Raw genomic sequence first — 8,974 nt, 5'->3', positions numbered from 1 at the left:
TTAATGTTATTGTACGACCAACTCTATAGGATTATCCAAACCATGGACGGCTTGGATCACCCTATGTTGTGGACGGGCCTTAATGTTACTGTACGACCAACTCCATAGGATGATCCAAACCATTCATTTGATGGGCCACAATGTAAATAGGTTGCGCCCCAAAAATCATTTCCATAGGATGATCATAACCCTACAATCTATAGAGATTGCATAAGATGTAGTTTCTATTTAGATCGGAGGGCTAGGATCAGCCTATGAAAATTATATTTTCGGACGCAATCTATTTACGTTTATGGCCCATCAAATGAACGGTTTGGATTATCCTATGGTGTGGTATGGGCGGGGCTTACGTTGTTCAAAGATGGGCCCACCATTTACAATGTTAGAACCACTTTAGAATGTTAGAACCACTATTGAACCTCTCGGAACCACTAAATTGTGGTTCTGAGGCCTACATAATGGTTCTAAGATGTTTAAAACACCAATGATACACTCATGATCAATTTTACAACGAATACAATACTATTACGATGTAGGAACCACTACTTGCACTCTTGAAACCATACTTTACACTCATGAAACCACTATTTAAGCCCTAGAACCATTAAATTATGGTTCCGAGGCATACATAATGGTTCCAAGATGTTTAAGATAGCAATGATACACTCATGATCACTATTACAATGTAAGAACCACCACATTCACTCTTGGAACCATATGTACACTCTTAGAACTACTGTGTAACCTCTCGGAACCACTAAATTGTGGTTCCGAGGCCTACGTAATCGGTCTAAGATATTTAAAACACCAATGATACACTCACGATCAATTTTACAACCAATACAATACTATTATAATGTAGGCACCACTACTTGCACTCTTGAAACCATACTTTACACTCATGGAACCACTATTTAACCCCTCAGAATGAGTAAATTATGGTTCCAAAGCATACATAATGGTTCCAAGATGTTTAAGACAACAATGATACACTCATTATCATTATTACAATGTAGGAACCACCACATTCACTCTTGGAACCATAATTTACACTCTTCGAACCACTATGTAACCTCTCAGAACCACTATGTTGTGATTCCGAGGCCTACATAATGGTTTCAAGACGTTTAAAACACCAATTATACAGTCATGATCACTTTAACAACCAATAAAATAGTATTACAATGTAACAACCACTTTGGAACCATAATTTACAGTCTTGGAACCACTATGTAACCTCTCAGAACCCACTAAATTGTGGTTCTGTGGCCTACATAATGGTTCTAATATGTTTAAAACACCAATGATACAATCATGATCACTTTTACAACCACTAAAATACTATTACAATGTACCAACTACTACTTGGACTCTTGGCACCATAATTTACACTCTTGGAACCACTATGTAACCTCTCGGAACCACTAAATTGTGGTTCTGAGGCCTACATAATGGTTCCAATATGTTTAAACAATCATGATCACTTTTACAACCAATAAAATAGTATCAAAATGTACCAAACACTAATTGGACTCTTGGAACCATAATTTACACTCTTGGGACCACTATGTAACCTCTCGGAACAACTAAATTGTGGTTCTGAGGCCTACGTAATGGTTCCAATCTGTTTAAAACACCAATTATATAGTACTGATCACTTTTACAACTACTAAAATATTATTACAATATACCAACCACTATTTTGACTCTTGGAACCATAATTTACAGTCTTGGAACTACTATGTAACATCTCAGAACCACTAAATTTTGGTTCCGAAGCCTACATAATGGTTTCAATATGTTTAAAACACCAATGATACAATCACGATCACTTTTACAACAACTAAAATACTATTATAATGTACAACCACTACTTGGACTCTTGGAACCATAATTTACACTCTTGGAACCACTATGTAACCTCTAGGAATCACTAAATTAGAGTTCCGAGGCCTACGTAATGGTTCCAAGATGTTTAAAGCACCAATGATACAATCATGATCACTTTGACAACCAATAAAGTAGTATTACAATGTACCAACCACTTTGGAACCATAATTTACAGTCTTGGAACCACTATTTAACCTCATCGGAACCACTAAATTGTTATTCCGAGGCCTAAGTAATGGCTCCAAGAGTCCAAGTATACATATGATGTTCATTTAGACTTCTCTCTACAGAGAGAGAGAGAGAGAGAGAGAGAGAGAGAGAGAGAGAGAGAGAGAGAGAGAGAGAGATAAACATGGTAATAACCAAACAAAGAAGTTGGTAGAGACTATGAAAATAAACCAAAGCACAAATAACATGAAAACATGAAAAGGAGATGTAAACCCTATTCAAGTAGAGGAGTATGGACCTACTTGGAGCTATGTTTATCACCCAAGTTCAAATTTGTGACAAGTAATGTTATTTTTTTTTCAAAATACAATGAGATTGGAGCTTGCAAAGGATGGCAATGACTGCAATGGCTGTTTTTCACGTTGGATGGGTTGGGGAAGAAGAAATAAAAAGGTGAAGTAGGTAGGTGAAAATAGCTTAGGGATTAGAGCGGTAGGAAAAAGCAGGGGGATATATTTGTCCTAAAAGCCATATTCTCTCACTTGACAACATTTTTTATAAAATTGAAATGTCTACCCTTCATTTACAATATAACTAAAACTTTGCATTTTTTTAATAATTTTCCCAACATTACATTATAAAGGGCAATGCCTAGGAAATTTCATAAAAAACGGTTTCACAGCTTCACTTTTCAAGAGAGAAGAGCTCAAGAACCATCTAATATAGCTTAATTCGTCTTATCTATTTAATTCATATGGGGTTCATACGAGGTGACACTTCTCCCATGAGACAGTGGGGCTGCAAAATTGCTAGACAATGTATATATAGGCTCCTTAGTTGGCATTATCATATTTTAATAATAGCACTGACTCACCTTGTCTTTTCCTTTTTAACCGGCTTCCAAGAGCTTTTTTTGGGAATTCTATCAAACTTCGACAGCTCTTCAAGAGCTTTTTTGGAATTCTAACAACCTTTAACAGCTCATTAAATAGTAAGAGACAAGATAAGTTAGTGCAATTTCACTTTTGAACATAGTTTTGTCTTATTCATTTAATTCATTTGAGGGGTGGCTATGTGCTCTTTCTTGGTTCTTCTCTATATCCAAACCTTCATTCTTGGGCAATTAAAAATTGCTGTTTTTGGTTTCATCCCACATGGATAGGATCGAAGACTTTTGGAATAATGTGGGACTAGAAGCGACATGATAATACTCACCAAAAATCCACGTCCCCAAACGTGGATCCAAGTCAGCACCACATATCCTAATTTCGCCTATCCAACCACGCCGCAGGAGAGAGAAAGAGTTGGTTGAATCATTAGTTGGTCGATTACGATTTTAATTAGAGCAATTTGGATGGATTTCAATTAACAAGTTTATAATTGATAATGAATCAGATCTTAATAATAATATACTTTCCTAATACGATTATGTTCGCGATTAATGTTCATCATACAATCAGAAGTCCGTGATCATGGGGGAGACCGAGAAATTTAAAAGAGCAAGCGAGAAACTGGTGGAGATTATAAAATTAATTGAAATTAAGAAAGCAAATGATAATATCTTTCTCCCAATAACAAAATCAGCATCACCCGCGTTCTTGATTAGCGTAGATTTTCGGACGGATACTCGCCGCAGACATCTAATCTTGAGTTCGGATTGGGCGAAGGATATTAGTATTTCACAATGTAAATGCAATGTTTGGAGTTAATAGAGCCATCAATGGTGGGTCCTTCCTCTCCTTTTTGGTAAGGAAAGGTGGGAGCAAAGCTAAAGGTTGCGACACAGCGCAAAGTCAAGTTGGCTATTGAGTTGTCCCTTATACTGAAGGCTGTTGTGCTTATCAGCTCACATAAAAGCGATAAAACATATGAGGTTAATAGGCATCAAGAACTCATTTCTCTAAGAAACTATCGCATTTCTCCTTGTACTTGTACCTATTATATCTTTAAAAAAAAAGGAGATTTTATATGGTGTGTCCGCATGAAATCTAGTATTTTTCCGAAAGTACAGTGGGCCCACTTCAAAGGATGATTCAAACCGTTAATTTGTTGGGTCACAACTTTCTATTGGAAGATCCTGCCCGTTCAACAAATGAACTGTTTCAATCATCCTCTGAAGTGGGTCCACCCACACAGCATATAATTTCTCTTTAAAAAGAATCCTTTTTGAGAGAAATTATATGGTGGCCGACCATTACATGTTAAGGTAGGAGAGAGAAAACACCCCCTCTCTTTATTTTAAATCCATCAAAAGCCCCCCTTTTTTACTTTTATGGATCTAAAATCAATGTAGCAGGTTTTCTCTCTCTGCCCTTGTGATTTCATGGTCGGCCACCATATAATTTCTTCCCTTTTGAAGGATACAGTACTGTGGTTGGAGTTGGCGCAATTGATGAGAGGGAAGTGGTTGTTGCACTTTACATGAAGGGCTGAGATTAATTATAAAAAAGTAAGAAGGGACGCAAGTGGGTATACTCGGACCTATTGGCATCAAGGATTCCAACGAAACAGATGCGAGGGCTGCTCTCCAAGGCTTCAGACTCTTGGCTAGAGGAGCCTCGGATAACATTATTATAGAGGGTGATGCCCTTAACGTAATTAAGTGGTTAGATGGGAAACACACTCCCCCATGTAGATTTTAAGAGTTGTTGGACGAGATCTTCGATTCTGTGGACGGTCTTCTCTTGGTTCCATTTCAGCATGCATACTGGAAGGTCGGCTAATAAGGAGGCGGATAGGCTTGCCCGAGCTGGAGTAGACCACCCATTGTTCGGAAATTTTTCTTTGTAATTTGATTCCTTCCTTCTTGTTCTCCTTATGCACTCAGTTGTGTACCTACATTTTTATAATTAATAAATCATCACCATTTCAAAAAAAAAAAAAGAATAAAAAAAAGAAAAGAAAAGAAGGGACGCATTTGGCAAATCCGACTTTTCTTCAAATCCTACATTTTGAGCAATAGAAAGCATGATTTTTTTGACAGGAATCGATTCAGGTGATTCATATTCTCACATTCTCGCTTCATTAAATAAATTAGTTTTGGATTAAGTGCAAAACCTACTTTAAAATAAGACACCAACCTTGGTTAAATGAAAAAGGTGAGCTTTTCATATAAAATCAACCCCATTATGCTAGTAATCAAGTTCTAACGACTAATGACTATTTGTATAAGATATCGGATATTTTTTGGAGTATCTCGGTGTTGATTAGACATGGCCAATGTGAAGTATAAATTTTTACTGGTGATGTTTTATATGAAATGTGCATCTGTGAAGTCCAGTAGTTTTCAAAAAGTACTGCGGCTCCCGACTTAATAGGACGATCCAAACATTTCACTTGTTGGGCCACAACTTCAGTACGCTGTACTCCATAAACCATCTCCCTAGGATGATCCTATATCTGTAGATCCGAGGGTCAGAATCATCCTAGGGAGAGGGTTTATGGGATACAGCCTACAGAAGTTGAGGCTCAACAAGTGAACGGTTTGGATCGTCCTATGAAGTCAGGACCCACAGTACTATTTAAAAAATACCGGACTACGGACTTCATGTGCTCACACCATATAAAAATCTCTTTATTCGCAAAAGGCTTATCGGCCAATATCTGCCATAAATCTGACATATTAACCGATATATCAAAACTCAATCAGTTCTGTCATGTTTGTTTTCGATTTTGAGTCCAATAATCAGTTTTGGGTCCTCAATCAGTTCTCAAAACCCAACGTTAGGATCACACGATTGCTTGCAAATGGACCATGTCAAGATTCAACAAGAGACCAAGAAGCCCTTCTAACCTAACCCTTCCGTTGTGTTTGTTTTGGATTTTGAGTCCAATAATCAGTTTTGGATACACAATCAGTTTTCAAAACCCAACCTTAGGAACACACGATTGCCTCTCTGTTGAAGAATCCACATCAACCCAGTAAATCACTATACACCCAGATGATTAGAAAACAAAAAAGCCTTGTTCAAATCGTCCACATACTGACTTAAATATCCATAGTTTGTAAGACCTTTGTTCCATTAGTCACTTCGACAATGCATGACACAGTGTATGAAACAAGACTCGATATCTTTGTACAGACCTTATACGATGACATTATAGATGCAAATAGTTACCAGCCCAACTCTATGAAACGTGACCATAAACAAAGTTTTTTAAAGGTTCAAGCTTGTTCATACCAATTTGTCAGGAAAAGAAAGAGATTGAAGCATCATCAGTCACCTCCCGCTTGCCTCTTCCAGGAGTCCTCTACTATCAGCTCATCAACTCCCCAGTCCTCCCAACTGTAACATTTCGAAGGCTATCAGTTTTCGAACACTGACATGGATGGAAATGGAAAGATGAGCGTAGTTGGAAACAATCTCACCTTTTATCAGGAAGGAACCGATGGATGGTGAATGGTATCTTGCGCTCACGAAGATCTTTCATAGCAATCTAAAATCACAAGATAATTCATGAAATATGATGCATAACCCTTTGTCATTTCTGGAGAAACAAAATTTTGCCTTTCTTTCTTTGAAAACATGATCCAAAAGTCATTGCAGCAAATGATATGTTTGTACTGATGTAGGAGATAATAGAAAGTTGAAAATCTTTCCATGAAAGAATTGCGAGGGAAAGTCAGCAATGGGCAAGTGTCATGCCATTTTCACTCCAAGATTTCATGATATTAAGGCCCCCCTGTTCATTTCAGATTGTGACAACTGATTGTGGACCCCAAACCGATTATTGGACTAGGACATTCTAAGACGAACAGGGCCTAAGAGAACAAATGCTGACTTATTTATAAAGCGTGGTGTGAGATTGACTCCCTTTTCAGTCCTCTTAACTTTTTGACCGAACCAGGCAGTTATAATCCAATGATGTTTACGAACAATTTTAAGGGAGTTGGTATTGGCTCCCCCCGGTTATTTCCATTAGCATGCCATCATTTTCATGAAAAATTCTATCCACAGCCAAAAAGAATGGAACGAGGTCGGTAGTCTAAAATTGGGAAAATGGGACCCCGTTAGAAACAACAGGGTGTTGCCAATAGCAGCTCCCTCTAGAAGAAATAAGATAAAAGCAAGTTTCTGTCATCATTAGAAGTTAGGAAACAGCTTACCTCAAGTGGGTCGGTTTCGCCTTCCAATTCAACCATCACAGGAGCATTCATGCTGTGCTCAACCAAGGTATGGAGTGGGTTATAAACAGGTTGCTCCAATTAAGTCATTAAGAACAAACTTTTAAGATGACTTCAAGCTCGTGAGCCAACCTGATATGTAGAGCACGTGTACCCAAGATTCTTGCACGCTCATACTTAGTCATGTATTTTGACGTCTTTCTTTCGAGGCTTTTCTTCTGGTTGTTTACCCTCTTGTTCCTCAGCTTCGGTGCCTACAAAAGCGTCAGGGATCTCTTCATTATTATTTTCCACATCCTCTTCTGCTCCCTCCTACAAATAATCCAATTGATATTTTAACATTTCAGTTACATCCAATAAGAGGATAACCCATCAAGAAGGTATTTAAGAGAGAGAGAGAGAGAGAGAGAGATCACACCTCAATCTCTGGTTCCGGAGGCTCATCCTCGTATCTGCAGCAACAATTTCCCCGTCAATGAGTGCATATTTGATGCGAAGAGCAGAAACAAGAAGGAAAAGCATAATAGGGTAAGATAAAACATATTAAGAGGTTATGGAGATTTTCATTTCAACTACTTCACTAGGGCAACTGAAACAACTGAACATTGACAGTAACCAATCAAAAAATCAAAATCAAAGAGAAGAGGATCAGATGAAACCAAGGATATATTATAATATGGCTCAAAAGCCTTTCTTTTCCACCAAGATCTATCAATCATTATACATATGATAGATGCAGTGGCAAGGAGAAATATAAAAGACCTCACGATTTCTGAATAGGACTGGGACGAGCTACCAAATCCATGTGCACTATGATAAATAAAACAACAAAAAAGAACTAAATAAAATACAGCATACAATTTTAACATTTCAATTCATATAAAAGATAAAAAAATATATCAAAATCAAAGAGTAGTTGGGTAAAATCTCCAACGCATAATCTATTTATAATAAACAGTTTCATGAAATATATTGAGGTAACTACAATGTGTGGATCTAAAAAGCAGTTATAGGGTCTGCATCAGCATCTCAGTATGATCCAACATGGTCTACACCCATTACATTGTAGTGAAATAGCCTAAACTAGGTAATTAATTCACTAAATCAGTTTGCACTTGGTACACGACAGATGGTTTCAACTTTCAAAATGGTCCATTTAGTATGATTTTTAAGCCAACGCAAATGGCCTTTTATGCATTAGTTAATATTTTGTTTGATAATTTTTAACCATTGTAGGGTAACATTTGCATCAAGTCCCAACTTGTAGAACATACCCAAGTCAGTATAAAGCAAACTCGGACCACACCCTGTGAAGCCGAGCAAAGTCATTCCAACATTTATGTATGATGTACTGTGGACCCCGATCCGAGGATGGTGCCGAGGGACGCGGGTCCCTAACACCATCTGGATCATCCACGTGTGTGGAGAGCTCTACCAAGGAACTCTCAAAACGGATGCCACCCTCATAGCATAGCACGAGTGGCGATATAAAAAGAAAGAGATATGTCTCGATCCGGAGCCAAGGCCCGAAACCAAGACATACCTGAAATAAACTCAGAGTCGCCATCCATGGATATGCCATGGAACCCTAAAATCAAATCCTCTGTGCAATGGATAACCAGAAATATATATGGGTTCGTGCCTGGTTACGAATGGGGAAGGTCTGAGAGCACCCCCAATTCGTCCGAGTGCAAGCACTTGGTCTCTTATGCCATTTATTATTAACTCCAAAGAAGTTTGGGTAAAAATCATGTGAAATGGGAACAATCCTCAGGAGTCGTCTACCTAAGC

General features: G+C 38.0%; 1 pseudogene; it reads right to left on the bottom strand.

The window, feature by feature from the left end:
• Positions 1-6,274: 6,274 nt before the first annotated feature.
• Positions 6,275-8,512, bottom strand: LOC143888780 (DNA-directed RNA polymerases II, IV and V subunit 6A-like; annotated as a pseudogene).
• Positions 8,513-8,974: the final 462 nt, after the last annotated feature.

The sequence above is a fragment of the Tasmannia lanceolata genome, unplaced genomic scaffold, assembly GCF_043159265.1.
Source record: "Tasmannia lanceolata isolate RefF3 unplaced genomic scaffold, GAP_Taslan_0.1 ptg000012l, whole genome shotgun sequence".
Taxonomy (NCBI): domain Eukaryota; kingdom Viridiplantae; phylum Streptophyta; class Magnoliopsida; order Canellales; family Winteraceae; genus Tasmannia; species Tasmannia lanceolata.
The sequence above is the reverse complement of the archived record's forward strand: the minus strand, read 5'-3'. Positions and strand labels throughout refer to the sequence as shown.